General features: G+C 36.6%; 1 long non-coding RNA gene across 1 annotated transcript; it reads left to right on the forward strand.

The window, feature by feature from the left end:
• Window positions 1–12461: 12461 nt before the first annotated feature.
• Window positions 12462–15459, forward strand: LOC135303312 (uncharacterized). Its single transcript, XR_010364771.1, has 2 exons — window positions 12462–13357; window positions 15099–15459. It is a non-coding gene; the product is annotated as an uncharacterized LOC135303312 (long non-coding RNA).
• The last annotated feature ends 1020 nt before the right edge of the window (window positions 15460–16479 follow it).

Consider the following 16479-nt stretch of genomic DNA (forward strand, 5'->3'; position numbering starts at 1 on the left):
TGGGCATCATTTACTTGATGGTCAGCATTTGGTTTTCATTTGCATCACTTGTTTTTCTCGAGTTTTAACTTTCTCTTTGTTATTTTCCCTTTCGTTATATTATCATCATCATCATCACCGTCGTCATCATCACCACCTTTTAAAGTCAACCTACAAGTTTGCATTTTAACTTTTTTTCTTCTCATCCCATTCCACTGTGCAGGAATGAGTAAGCAGCTGTGCAGTGCTTAGCTGCCAGCTGGGGTTAAACTGTGGCAGTGTTAAACTGTGTTAGCTGTACACTAATACTTGTCTTGCACCCTTGTTAGCAATACTATCAGTCTCCAAATACTTTTAGAGAAAATCCACTCACTTCCCTCAATCTCTCAGATGAGACAGAAAAAAATCCTATCCCATGATTATTTTTCCTATGAAATGCTGTTTAAGGTGTTCTCAATTTCTTTACAGGGGATGTGTAGGCAGCAGTGCAAAGCTTTTGCACTATGCACAATTTCATTTGAAAAAGCTTTATTTTTTCAGATTGTATTACGTCATTAAATGTCTGTAAACAGAAACACTAAGATCTGAAGAGGTCATTTGTCTGAACTAAGGAGCTCTTATGTTAGCAGTGTGATGAAGAGAGACAAAGTGCCATCTAGTGAAAGTAATAATTTAACACAAGGAAAAGGTTAAGATCTTGCTGAAGATTAGTTTGACAGTGTCAATTCCCAGATGTGGGTGAATATAGGCAGTGTTTTATTAACATAATATCACAATTTATGCAGCAAGAAAATTATTGCAATTACTCAAATCTATGAGTACTCTGTGAATTTTTGCAGTTTTCTAAAAAAAAAACAAAAAAAAACCCAACAAACCCAAACATATTAAATCCCTTTTAAGTGTACAAAGTGAAGCATGGCTAAGTTGTGCCAGAAGTGCTGTGGTTATTCTGTAAGAGATTTTCCTTCTGAGTCACCAAAAGGCCAGTAAAATGTAAGCACTACACAGGACTGAAATGGTGAGGTCAATAAGCACATGCATTTAGGAAAACAAGGGAAATTACATTGGGAACTTCTACCTCTCTCTCTTCTGTCCACTCTTGAGTTTATGTGGTTTGATAAACAGGTTCTTCAACACAAATTGCACAATGAGATTGCTCTGAAATCATTACTGTTCTGGATGATTGCATTTATGGTATTTTCCCATGGTAAACAATTTTTTTTTAAGAAATAGAGCAGAATATCCACTGAGTCACTATGAATAAATTTGAACTAATTAAAATATTGGATTAGCTTTTAATTTTCAAACACCAAAGATTGGCAAAAGTTTGCTTCAGATTACTGAGATCTGATACACAAAGTATATTTAATCTAAGGATTTACATACATGCTTCTGTGGAAATATTATTTTCAGGGAAAACAGGAAAATGGAAGGAAAATATTATACTTGTATCCTTGTTCTGTAATTCATCTTAAATGCTTGATTGTTTTACAATATTTAACTATTTTGTACCAACACAGCTTCTGATCCTAGTGTCTCTTTCTAGTTCTGCAACTATTAAAAAAAAAAATAAAACACTTCAGTGTCATAGTCTGAGTGTTGTGACTATCACTTCATTGGATAAATGAAACAGTCTGGGGAAATGCAATCAGGTTTTGTTATTATATCCTATTCAGTGCTAAGCACGTTGCTAACAGTCCAAACTGCTTGTAACCAAAATGGTCGATACACCTATGTTTGTAGATACTCATGTAAAATTACCAGCAGCAGAATTAACATGGCAAAACTTGCCTGCGTGCAAACTCCTTTGCAAATCTTCCTACCAGTTGTCCTTACTGAGATTTGAGAACTGAGCCTGCCTGACCCCCAGAGTTAATTCTACTGGTATTTCTCATCTCTGAAGACATATTTGGTAGCTATATCCTGAGAAAGAATCTGAAAAAAAAGACCCTTTTACCCTGTTCATGCGAAAGATTAAAGATTTTGAAGTTACCTTAATTATTGAACATTGGCACCTTTTGTTCAATTTCTCTAGACCTTTATTCTGTATCAAACACACTGCTGTATTATTTAGATTATAATGTCTTTCTTTGAACTAGCCTGTTATTTGCTAGTATCACTTCCCATTCTCATGATAAACTTGCTTTATCTAACCAAAAGTCACTTTGCTGCTAATTTGGTCTCCCTTAATTTGTAAGGGGAAAGGGTTTATAAACATTATGTAAATCTTTAGCATGACCAACTAATATGCTTTTACTTTCTTGGTAAGAAGGAAAAAGTCCCTCTTCTTAAATTTATGTAGGATTCACATCACTGGGGCTTAGAAGTAGTTGAAAAGCAGAGTAGGTACAGTAAGCAAATAGTTGTTAAACCCACATGACAAAGGATTTGGAATGGCTCTGTGCATGGGAATAAGTAAGAGTAAAATTAAAGGCAGACCACTACAAAAAAAAAACACCATTGTGCAGAGCACATCTGGGTGAAACAACCCCATTTCCACTGTTTCTAGGATGTATCCTGTTCATGCATCCCAGGACATTTGTGTCCCCTAGCATGGGGAAGCAATAATACAGGAACCGTGCCAAGCGTCTTAGTTCATTTATTAATTTATTCTACCTGCCATCCAAGCACAAAAAGAAACAGAACCTGACACTTTGGGGTTAGCTGATTTATTTAAATTCTTCCCTACTTAGATCTTTGTTTTATTTTATTTTTAGGTCCCTCTTAGCATTATTTTTGAATAAGTAGTTCCAAGTATGCTTAATCATTGAAAAGTTCCTGACAGTTTCTATAAAAGCAGTAACATTTTCTTTTATTGTAGCTTATGTTGCAGAAAGAGTAGACTTAGAAGTAATAAATATTGACACTCATGGAGAAGACTGAGGATTAATTTCCTTGAATGTTTTCTAAATATGCTGAGGAGTTTCAGTACATAACACTAATCTCTCAGTGTTTGATAAAATACAGCTGGTAGTAAATCTTCTTACTTATGTGGCACATATTGCTAATTAAATAGTTCTGTCCTGCCCAAATTTCCTTTTAGGTGTTTGCCTATGTTTCCTAATTTTCTGCTTGCACATTTAATCAGTGATTTATCCCCTATTTCCCCTTTCTGATATAAGTAAAAGTAAGATGAGCCAGGAAAAAAAAATAGCTGAATATACTCTGGTATGGAGAAGCAGTGAGGAAAGAGAGACATGCCACCAATGGAGCCATTAAGGCCAAAAACTTAGACCTGAGCTCTACTACAGCACATCACTTTGCATCAGAAAAATTTAAGAGTCCTGTGTACTAAATACACATATAACATATATAAATATACATATAACACATATAAATATGTCTCTGTTTTCCCATGAGATTAGGATCTAATACCAACCTATTGCAAGTAAGAATACTCACAACTTTCAGAGAGAAGTTTAAAATCCTAAGCTATTAAAATGGTATAACACCTGGAAGTTAGTGTGGTAAATTTACTCTCCTTGAGCAATCTTCAGATTTATGACTGTATTTTAGGATGTCAGTAAAGATGTCTGGATTTAAAACCTTGTCAGATGTGAATTGAGGAAACAAGTTTAACCATGGTATGTAATTTCACCACAAAGTTTTTGGAAAAAAACACAAAAAACAACAAACAGCAAACCACAAGAATTAAATAGGAAAAAACAAAAGGGCTTTTTTAATTATTTTACAAAAATATATGTGCTTAATCTGTATTCTGAAAGAGATGTGCCCATATATTTTCTACATACAATTTCTTGATAATAAAAAGGTCAATACGTTCTTAAGATTTGTACACTTAATTTGAAAATTTATGTCTTCTGGAAGCGGGAAAGTAGTCAAAAATATTAGGTAATGAAAAGACAAGTCATTGTATGTTTTCTTCACTAATGTTTTAGAAATTAGTTCCTGTGGGTTTGTTTCAGAGTGTTTTATTAAAATTATTGAAAATAGAAATATATTAATGAAAACAATTGCAATTTAAAATAAACATCTTTGCCTTTCCTGCTGAGGAATCGGTTGGTAAGTTGTGTCAGGTCACATCAGTTGGACTGACGATGTAATGCAGTGTGACTGATGCAGGCTGACAAGATATGCAAGCCAGTGACATACTAATTGGGTAGAGAGTGGGGTGGGGGGACAAAAGAAGAAATATGACTTTGTCTCAGAAGACAAGATGTGGATGTTAATAGGCAGAATCCCAACTGGCCTCAATGGTTGTCTTCCTGCAGTTTCAGCAGGGAACTATCCTTTCATTTATGGGGTTAGACCTTTCATTGTAGCCTGGTGTTGTACACAGAAGGTAGAGAAATAAGTCTTAATTAAGAGAGCCCCACATAAATTTCATCGTATTCTGCTTCAAAGCTTGTTTGAAAGAGCTTCAAGAAGGCACCAGTCAGTGTTTAGACCTTGCACAGGTTCTCTTCACAGATGTCTCTACAGAGGAAATTTTCATATTGTACAATCATGGTTTTATGTTTTCCAGTATCCCATTTAAAAACACATTTTTGAACCAACAAATATTCTTTTAAAATTAGCACCCAAAGAAGCATAAATTAGCATGTGAATCACTTTACACAAGTTCAGAGAAATGCTTTTAGCCTTCAAAGGCATTTTGTCATTTGTAGAGAGCTAGTTTCACACCATTGCTTATGGTCTAGTGAGTATCAGTGACTCAGAAACACAGGACTGTTGAATAGGAAGCCTGCATGCAACAAGAAACCATAATCTCATTTTCTTGGCAAATGAGCATTAAGCCTACTTAGTACAATTTCAGTAGTTCAAGATGAAGTGGAGACAAGAGGAGACACAGTTAATGAGGAGTGTTGGTCCATCAGGATAATGATTCTCCTGTCAGTTATTCTGGGCATGACTCCTTAAGTTTCTAAGAATAACTCCACATGGCATTTAATATGCCATCACAGTGCATGAAAAAGCAGTCATGTTACTTAGACACTAAGTTAAGAAAATCTACATCTGAGTTTTATGTAACCCAAAACAATGCAACAAATACCTTTATCAGAGATACACCTGCTCAGTTTGTATGATAGTCAAGCCTGTTAACAAAAATTTGTTTTTAGGAAATAAATGCTCCTTTACTAGAGAATATTGTGCTGCTTTACACAACTTTGAAAAGTTCTTTAGCTTTCTGACTCCTGTCAGATTTGTTTTTCTGTTTCCTACATCCCTGCAACATATTTATTTGTCACAATAATTACTGAAAACATTTTCTAATACCTATATAATAACATCTATAATTGTTTCTATTTATATGAAGTAAAGAAAACAAAGCCATAATAACATAACTATGGCATGACTGGGACTTCAAGCACAGGACAAGCAAAAAACCCCAAGTTTTTTAACATTTTAAGTGAAAATTATCTTCAGCAGAAAACTGTAATAAAATTAAACTAGCACTGCCTTCTTCCAATTGCCTGTTTTAACTGCTAAAAGTTTTCTCTATCAGATACATTTTGGTGTGGGTATCCTATACAGTTGCAGTACCTACTTAAACTACCACAGCAGACACAGATTAAATTTCCCTTGGCATTAGTTATAAAATGTTAAGCATTCTCAGGTAGCTCTGAAAATATTTGACAAGGTGATGGTTTAGATCCTAATGTTTTCCCCTTACTCCTAGCTAATTAAAAACATGCTTAGAAAACATTATTCACAGTAGCCTGGAATTCACAGGAGTAGTAAAATTACTTCCAACAAAAATGTACAAGGAAAGCAACTCTCACAGTCTTGACCTGAGATATCCTGCAGATTCGTAATGAGGATTGTAGCTACCAAAATGGTTGTGAACTCTTTTGTGATAATCCATATTTAAAATCTACTTGATAACAGTCCAACAAATAATTTGCAATGTATCAATTTGGTGGTGCTTTTCTGATTTGCCTGTTGGCTTGCAATGGATCTTTAGGGGTTTGCATGCCTGCTGTTTTATTCCAATAGATATCTGGATATGTGGCAAAGGTATTTTACTTTGGCGTGAATATATGATGACTGACTTCAAACTAGTTTTCTTCTACCATCTTGTTCCACTGCTTGGAAGCATCTTTTCCACCTTTTTTTGCTATCAGCAAAATAATTTGCTGGAATTTATTTCATAAACATGTATTATGACAGGCAGGACAATATCAAGGTAAATGTAAGCACATTAATATAAATGAAAAGAATGTTAAAGCAATAAAAATAAGTATTGTGATTGAATACATGTGAAATGTCTGAAATACTGCAGGTGTTTTTCTAAACAATGGGGAGACAATTTTTTAAAATAAGAATGTGATTCTTCAATTTTTTCTTCTAACTGTTGTGACAAAACTGGTTTTTAAACTTGCAATACTGTCACTTTATTTTACTTGAATATTATCAAGCAACAGGAATTCATGACACCCCAAATGCATCTGTCCTTCTCTTTCATTGCAAATTTTGAGTGATTGAGCCCAAATTTTATAAATGCTGCTTAAACTATATTTGCCCATGGCACACACAGTCATTGCTTCAACAGGAAAAATACATGCCGTTTCTTTAAGGCAAAAGGTCCTCACTGCTCCAGCATTAGCAGGCATCGTTAGAACACTGCTAGGTACAGCTGAATAAGCTTTGCCTCTGCTATGTCATCTATATTCAAGCCATTACAAATAACATTGTAAGCTGTTATGTAGTTGTCATATCAGGAGGAAGTCTTATTCTGATTTAATTAAATTTTTTTGGCAACCGATAAAGACAGGGAGTGGAAATAATTAAGCCCATATAGGTTATTCTTTTCATTATTCAAGGAGAAAATCTCTAAAGTTTTATCCTTCACTGGGCTTTTTTAGGAAATTTCTCAGGTCCTTGCCATTTATTAATGTGTTGATTCATTTTAGCAGGACTGATATCTCTAGGGGATCATAACTCATTTCTGCTAAAACCCCAACATGCAGAAGATGTTTCAGAGAATTCTTCCCAAATAGTTACAGATGAACTATCACCTGAAATCAGTGTGATTTATTTAAAGTTTAAGACAGCTGCAATGAAACTTGATTAAATGGCTTGGCTACTACCCAGACAGATATACCTCTGGAAGGTTTTCTTTTTTCCTAGAAGTGCTATGAATAGGATGCTCAGGAGTACTCGAGGCCAGATAAAGGAACTTGGAATTCCAGTACCCTATTTTAAGGCAGATGTAGCAAAAATGGAGACCAGAAAACTCTGCTCAGCCTTTCTATGCTGCATAGAGTGTTCAACACCTTCACAAGGTATTCAGAGCAGCACAAGGAGCAGCAAGATGCCTTCAGTCAGTCCTGTACCTATCAGCTCCCTTCTGTCAGCTCACTGGGAAATGCTGTCTTAAATCCTAGCTGTATTCAGCTGTAGAAAAAATTGAATTACCCACTCTTGGGATCCTCATCCTCCACACATTGGAACAAGAAAGAAAATTCAGTCCTCAAACACTTATGAAGGTAGAGGCTCAGATATTTCCTTTTTATTAAAAGTTTATTGCTAAACCACAATAATGAAATTGGAAAACAGTCTGCTTTGTCCTTTTTTTTTTCTTTGTCTCTGCATGTTGGAATTTACACTCACCTTCTTCACTTTCACATTTAGCTCTATGAAAAAAAGCCCAGTCTGTTGTTGGTTTGTTTATTTTTATATATGAAATAATGTTGCTACACTGTAGCAAACTTGTAGCAAAGCTCCAGGGAGAGGCGGAGGGTTGATTGCAAAGCCAAGGCAGGCGCACTCATGCGCTTATTATGGTACCTGCCCTCTCTGGGAACTACAAAATGAATATTTCAGATGATGCCTGGCCTCCAGCCAAGAGGTGTCTTCAGGGGATTTTGCCATGACCTTATGGAATGGAATGGGAGAGAGAGGACACCGGTTTTCCAGTTCTGGTTAGGGATTCCTTCAGAGATTAACAGTGTGTGGAATTTGGGTGTGGTTTACACCACTGTGGAGTCCGCAGCACTTTTAATCTGCCATTGTATCCCACATGGATGAACTGTAGGAATCACCCATTATCCTGTCTGATGCACTGGATGTCCTAAGAACAAGAACAATGCCACCAGCACACAAAATTCCTACAGCTCTTCATCTACTTTGATGTGATATTTCCACATCCTGCCAGTCCTGGTTGCTCCCTGGTACATAAATCCTAACATTCCAGTTACTATTTCCTACAGTTGAAAGATATATAGAAGGAATGTAGGTGTGACCGGTATAAAAGGCAAGAAAGCCTTTTTCTCTGCCCTATGATTATTTGATAAAAAATGAAATTAAAAAAACAGTGATCAGGTCCACAGCCTAGCAGTTAGTGCACTTCACTTTCCCGAATTTTGCTCTCAGGACTGTGCAGTTTAAATTTAAGACAGAAAATAATGGACCAGTTCCTTGCACCTACTTGACACCGCACAAAATGGGTATGATGGCTATTAAATTAGGAGTTTGTGAAAGTAGGTAATATCATGGGAGCTGTCATTGCAAAACACTCGTCCCAGGCCCAAACGAGAAAGCTTCAGCATTATATAAATTGACAAGGGCCTACATTAACTTGGATGCCAGCTACATCATGTGCACAGTCAGATTGCATCTCAGTTTTGATTTCAGGACCCCTTCCAGACTAATACTATCATAGCCAGGAAGAGACCTGACCTCTCATGATGCACCTCACTGCTATATCATCCCAGAGCATCACTTTTATTTCATTTGTTTCCTCCCTTGGGTACACAGAGTATTACATGTTCCTGCTAAATACATGAAAAAGGAATATATTTCCACATCATAGCCTTGGTGTAGATGAAAATAAGCATTCCTCATTCCTCCAAGCTCTCAACAAGCTTTTGTTCAAATGAATGTTTCTTATTGTGCCAAGAAAATACTTGGCTACTTTATAGTACTAAAAACTATGTGGCGTAGATCATCCGGTTGACACAGAAGTGCTTGCTTCCTCTGTCTGCCAGTACAGTTTCTAAATTGAAAGCTTTAACACAACACTCAACACCCCTGGGTAGAGTCATTAACAAAACAGAGTCAGTGAGATGTTATAGCACTGAAGTAAAAGGCGAAAGTAGAGTAATAATGACATTCTGTAGTCATGTACACTTTTTCATATTCAGTGGTATAATAATTTTTTCATAAATTAGTACTTAAACGATGGGCATGCTCAACTAAAAAAATGAGTATAGCTGAAGGAACAACATTTTGGCAAAACTACCACTCTCTTGAGAAGTTCACAGGAGTCCTTTAAATTACTTCACTTTGAAGCATGACTTACAGAGTAATACTTGTATTATTTTTTTCTGTTTACAAATAATTTATTCTAAAAGATTATTTTATTAAGATATGTATTCTCATATATTTACAAGGTATTCTTTTTCACTGCATTTTATCTGATGGAATATTTAATGTGAGCAGTGCCAACACAGTATCTTGCAAAAATTAATCTTATTGTGTATTTTAATAATTATTAGCTAGTGTAGTTCTCATTTTAAATAAATTATTTCAACCTCTAAAACCACAGAATTACGAATAAGGAATAATACCCTTGTCAGGTTATGTTTTTTCTTTTAAATACCCTTGTTCCAAAAGTTTGCATAAACATCTTAATTTCTTCGAAATGTAAATGTTTAGTTTTTTAAGTTTATTTTAAAAATGTGCAATATTTATCTTCATTTGGAAACACTTTTAAGGTCTAATGGGTTGAAACAGAAATATCTGGAGGACTTTCTCTCTCACATTTTCTGCTACAAATAAAATTTATTTAGGTAATTACTGCCACTGTAACACGAGTGCAGTAACTGATCAAGACCTTTCATTTACCTCAGTTGTTTTGCACACAGAGAACTGTTATGAAGCATGTTTACAGTAATATTTTACATTAATGCATTTCCTCCAGTTCTCCAAGAAACTTGGTTTGATTATGTCTTTCTATATATTACCTCTTAACAATATATTTTGGGCCTATATTCTCACAAAGTCACTGTCTGGGTTGGATTCAGAGCCAAAGCTTTGCTTCCTGGCTCTCCTGGCTAGGAAAGGCTAAGATTCTCTGATCCTGGGATCTTCCCCAATTTCCCCGTACCAGAACAGGCCAGAGGGATAATCTTCACTGTTCGCCTCCAAAGCAGTGAAACAAATTTTCCTCAGGCACTGTGTGCAGATTTAAAATTATTCATTAGAACTCTCAGCTATGCTAGTCCAGCATTTTAACTGCTAATCCAGGTTAACAGCTCTCCTTTTTTTGAGAGAGGCAATAAACAAGAAGGTGGCATTTGAGAGGCATCACTAGAGAAAAACATTAGGCAGTGCATAACTTAAATTAAGTTTTTGTCATATACAAACTTGCTTTAATAAACTTTCAACCTGTCAAGATTGCAGTTGAAAAACAGTTTTAAGGTCCAGCACTCCAGTGCAACTAATACTCTTCTTGACATTTGAAGTATTATGTAAGAAGCTTCAGGTGTAAAATGAACTGTAGACAAAAGACTTTCTTGTCTCACAAAAAAACTCATAAAATGGTTGAATTGTCAGAGAAGTGACAGCCAGTAAGGGACAAGAATGCAAATGGATTTAGAGCTGTGGTAGCTCGTGAAGGACACAGGCATTACGTGACAGCCTGGAAACATCTCTGGACTTATGCTCTCGCCTCCAATAAGCTCTAGTCCTTGATTGCACCCTACAGACCACCAGGCTAGCAGAGAGCATGAGGCTTGAGCCAAGGTAAAAACTAAGCCAAAGGAGGAGGATACAAGCTTATTTATTCTAGACCTGATCTACCCAGGTTTGTGTTTGGTGGACAGCTGGTGGCTGCCAGCAGCTCCCTTAGCTGCCCATATCAGGATCACAAGCTGCAGGATCAACTTTTCTAAAGGATGTCAATAATTACAGTAGGGAAAATTGCACCCATTTTCCAAAATAGGAAGTGAAATACAAACCACACTATGCTATCACCACTTAAAAGCACAAAATTATTCTGATTGTCTTTGGACCTGGGCTGATTTTCTGGGTAAATTGATAAGTTATTGTACTTGCATGATCTTATGGCCAGAATGATTGTTTTATCAGAAGAGTCTTGTTAAAGTGGGGTCTTTACTGTCACTGACAAAAGCAGGGGCACTACTGATTCAGATGAGATTAGGGCAATCAAACACAGGTCTACCGGCACATTACTGGGAAAAGCTGGTGCAGTAAATTAGCCTTCATCCAAATCCCAGCTCACATTTAAAGATAACGCTGTGTGAGATAACGCTGGAAATTCTGAGTCAGTGACTGCACAATTTTTTCTGATTCTTCTCAAAACTTCATTCTCTTTCATCATGGACACATTAGTCCAATATTTGATCCACTAAATTCAAAGACAAAAGAGGAAGGAACTTATCTCTATTGACATATTCCAGTTCTAAACATAAATTTTTCCAATAAAGGAAGTAAAATAAAGGTCACTGCCTGTGACACTGCTCTAGTGCAGAACAACCTTCTTCACCCTATCAACATCACTTTATGATCGCAGTGGTAGTGGTGTGACTAAGGGGTCCTGGAGAACTGCTAGCTTTTGAAGATCACAAAGTACCTGCTACATCTGTCCACAGGAACCTGTTCATTTCCTTCTCAGAGGGAAGCAGAAGACTAGGCCCCAAAATCATATTATTAAAGTCAAACAGTGTAAAATACCTATTTTGACTCAGGCACATAACAGCAGATTCAAATATAACTGAGCTTCACAGATAGAAAACAACTCTGTATTTTCATCCATTTTGCAGTAACATACTTCCTCCCCTCTCAACTAATTTCAAAAGGTTTAGTTAAGACAAAAAATAAAAAAAATCTATTACCTTAAATTAAGACCACCCACAAAGTGGGATGCTTCGGAGGGGGAGCAAACAAAAACAGAGCTAAAACTCCAGAACAGTCTTCGACTGAAGGGCCAGAATTCATTTAAATGGCACCTCACAATCATGTACAGGAAGGCAAAATGATGAAGTGTTGTATATATGTGTCAATACATATGTGGGCACATCTATAATATGTTTTAGTCATTCTGGAATATGTTGTCACTTCAAAGTAATTATAGTATACACAGTGGGTAGAAAAAAAAAAATCACTGAAAGTGAAGCTCAGACTTCTGAATCCATAATAAAGCATCATAATTACCTGTTCTTAGATGGTGAGAAACTGTAAGGCTATAAAAGTCAATAGAAGGAGCAGGTGTTCAGGCACTACTCTTGAGCGTTTTTAATACACTTTCAAGTAGGCTTTTTCCACTCATGGAATGGGGATCATACCATGCTAGGTATGGCAGCTGTGCAGGCTTCTGGCTAATTCCACTGCTGTTAAGGAAAGAAATGTAATCTAGCAAAGCATGATGAGCTGCTGTCAACCTGAATGGAACCACCTGTCCATTGTGTTGTCTCCCAGCACTTTTGACAGTGAAGACTTGAAAAAGCAGGTTAATGGCTCTTTGTGTGCTTGCTCAGGCTAAAAAGAGTTCCACTTTAATATCCTGTCTAGGAAGGACATAACTGTTATTTGGTGCTTTTCTGTGCTTTCTCTCTTCTTGTGGCTCTCATACTACAGAGGTTAGAACAGCATACTTGGCAAATACCATATGTTCTTGTGTGGTAATCTCCTTTACCACCTTTTACTCCTGTGCTATTGAGAGGCGGCTTCCAGCCGGGCTGTGCCCAGTGGGCTGCCTTGGCCTAGCTCAGTGGGGCTCAGCACAGCGGCCAAATTCCCAAACAGCTCCCAGCTGCAGGCAACCTAAACAAACTTAAGTGATTTCAGCTCTTAGTGATTATCAACTCTAAGTGATTTCAGCTCTTTAGCTGCTGGTGCCATAGCAGATGCAGGGAGAGAGAGGATAAGGCTTTGTGAGGTTCCAAAGAATCCTTTATTGGTCCATGAAGGTTCTCAGTGACAGCTCTTCTGCCAAACCAGGCAGAAGTAGGGGTTTATACAACCTACAGGGGTTTTGGAAATTGTCCAATAGTAAGGGTGAGGGGAAAGTGACCTATAGGATTACAGAGAGATAAGCAGGGTCGGAAAGGTGGAAGAGAGGGGCTTCTAAGGCCCTGTCATCGTGACTTGGCATTTCCTAGCTCAGGCTTCTGACTCCAAGGAGGCCTTGCAGGCCCTGGGCCTGCTACATCTGTGCAACATTGTTAGACTGCAGAAATGCATTTCAAAGGGCAAACTAGAAAAATATTGATATCACAGAGCCTTCTTCTGATACTATTCCTTAATCTGCTACTTCATCTATCTTGGACAATCCTTAGATATCCATTTTCCATACTTGCTTTAGTTTCCAGAAACCCTTGAGACCATTACATTAACATGCATAATTGGATTGTGATCTTTTATGTTTGCAATTCACTGTGCATTCTTCCAGGTTTGTGTGCTCTGTTTTTGGCAAAAGCCTATAATTGCATGAATTTCTTTAAAAATATCTAATTTTCAAAAGTTGCTTGCATATGGTTTATGGCTAATGTCATGCTTTAATAGTAGGTGGGAATTTCAGGTCTTTTGATTGCTGGCTGCAAAATTACTTTGGGAGGGCATTGGCAATGAGTTATTTCTGTAACCTCTTGGAAAGCTCAGTGCTTCAAAACCAAGTGCTGGCAGAATCATATCAGTGTTCTTTGAACTCTGCCAATATTAAAGTTTACTAAATTTTAATGTGCCAAGGAAGAATTTTTATCAATCTGCATTAGGAAATAAACACATGTATGAAGACTGCAGCATATTAAACAGTAGGGTATGTTTTTAAGGTAATAACTTCTGAGCAGATATTGTTAACTCATTCTGTTTAAATCTGATAAACCTCCCTGTGTTGGGTGACAGGATGTTCTGAAATTGGTGTGAAGAAATGTAGGCAGATTTCTGCAAATCCTCTGGTGTTCTGTCTCCATAAAGAGTATTTCCAGTGTTCTTTTTTCAATGGCTTTTAGGGCTATACCATGCTAGTCAATAAAGTTATTCAGTAAAAAAGTAAGAAAACTAGTAATAACCTCAGAGAATATAATTAAATCGAACAGGTCAATGACTGATTACTTCCCATTGGTTTACCACAAGATCAAATATAGTGAAATGGTGATTTGAGCAAGATAAAAAGAACCAGTGTGTGTAATATACTGCAATATTATACTACTTTTTTAAACATTGCACCCAACACATCTAAAGTATATCTTCAGACCTGTATCTAAGGATTAGTTGGTCTAGTTTGGTTACAAGTTCTCTGAAATTCAGTGGTGAATTTGACAAAGGCAATTTAGATTATCTTTTAATTTTGCTTGCTTGTATATAAAATAGTTTTATTCCAGTCAAATTGCTGGTAAGATTTGCTAACAAAGGAAACAATATTTGTGAATATTTCTTGATGTACTGTTGGGCAAATGATACATCAGATTCATCTTGTTTGAAGGTTTTTTTGTTTGTGGTGCATGTCCTTCTCAGAATATAGTGTTTTCAACAGTTTTGACTATATATAATGTAATTTGATTAATATATGAAATACCTCTAAAATCTCCATAGGTTACATTTTGCATGTATGTAATTTTCCCAACACCTACATCTAGGTAGGAATGTTTTCCTTATGAACATTATTCAGATGTTACTGAAAAAGAAACTGTACTTTCAAGCAAATGAAAAAAGACATGAGAAGAGTAAGGATCTGAAGACAGAAGAGTTAAATCATCATAGTTTATTTTTCTAAATTGAGGATGGTTTCTTATAAAATAAAAAGGAAACTTGACATAAGTGCCGCCTTATTCCTTTCTCAGGACTGTTCTTTAACTACATCTATTATCGCAGTAAGCATTGCAGGATACTTGAAGCTGACATGGGGGACACACAAGTGTTTTCTGACACTTGCACTCCATGTCAAACTGTTCAAGTGCAGAGCATTAAGTGAATAGATTACACACCTCCCAGAAGACAGATGCAGTGACAGAAAATGTGCTTTTTCTGGATAAGCATTTATCCTAGGAGTCCTGCTACCTCTGAGACAAATTTAAAACACATGGTTGTGTTTCCTTCTTCAGATACTCAGTTATGAGCTTTACAGATGTTTCTACTTAATGTTCAAGAGCTTTCTGACATACAATAATGCCTACTCACATTTGTGCCAACAGAGCTCTCTTCTCAAGAAGCATCTCTCCAGATGTGATGAGTTTTCTGGGAAGCTGGTGGGACCTGCAGCAGTTTGTCACAGCCATGGTCCAGGCTGTGCCAATAATTACCTTCAGAATAAACCCAGCCTCCTTCCAGAACCCATGAAGAATTCCTATTGTATTATATGGAGTCTTCAAGACATTTTTATCCTCAAAGCCTCTCTGATTACAATGGTTCCTCATAAAGACACTGAAGTCACAATTCCAGACTAATTCATCTTTGCATATTCTGGAAACTAAAAAATAATTCTCTTGCACAAGTAAGGCTGGAGGAATTTCTTTCCTTTCAAACACTCTGAATAAAATGCGTTAATATACCATATACCTTCAAGTACTGATTGTTGTTTATGATCCAGTAGATTTCTTTTTGCTCTCAGCTATATTGGTTTGGGTTATTTTTATGTGTTCTAGAGCCTTCATTACCTTCAATTACTTTCCCATGCTTGAACAACCAGTGTTCTTCACTTTAAAAAATTGTTCCTGTAGCTTCTCCACTGTGTTTTGCCTGCAGAAATCAATCATGGTGAAGAAGTAGTCAGAATAATTTCCTTTGCAGAGCTTAAGCTCTACAGGATAAATCTCAGTTTTCCAGGAGAATGATACTTTCATATTTTTAGAATAGATGTCTCATAAATTGGATTGTTTCTACAGCACCATTGTTAGTCCTAATTTCCAAGTCTCATAATTGCAAGGTTAATCATCAATTCCTGCTTGATTTCTGAGGCCCTTTGCTACTGAATTGCCAGAACCAATTTTTTTTGTTGTTGTTGTTTTGGTTTTGGTTTTGTTTTTGTGGGGAAGGGTGGACAAACTGTGTTCAGAGATACCAACAAATGGGTCTTTGTGCTATGTACGGCTACATGATTTTAAAAGATGTCTTCATCATACAAATTTGATGCACCAGAACACATCTGAGTTTCATTTGAATTATAACTAAATAGTCTCAACAACTCAATGTCATCCAAACAGCCTTTATAACTGGATTTATCAGTGATTCCACCTGCACTGGATCTACAGTATGTATATTTTTTTGCCCCAGACAAAAGTCTGATTTCTGTACTGTCCAAAACTCACAATGCATGTGTTCTCAGCATATGATGCAGCTGCAGTGGCTGACATATATTGTGTGCAGATAAAGCATGACTGACTTTACATCTTTCTGTTCATTGCCATCATTTGATGACATGGATGAAAAGAGAAGAATCTATAGCGATCCCATGCAATCTGTTGTCCTCAGCATAAATAATGTAGCCTGTTAGATGAACAAACAAAAGCCAAATTTTGTCACAGAAGCCTAAACTGCTCATGTCATGAGTGATAATTTATTGCCTCACCAATTACA

This window comes from Passer domesticus, chromosome 6 (assembly GCF_036417665.1).
Source record: "Passer domesticus isolate bPasDom1 chromosome 6, bPasDom1.hap1, whole genome shotgun sequence".
Classification (NCBI taxonomy): domain Eukaryota; kingdom Metazoa; phylum Chordata; class Aves; order Passeriformes; family Passeridae; genus Passer; species Passer domesticus.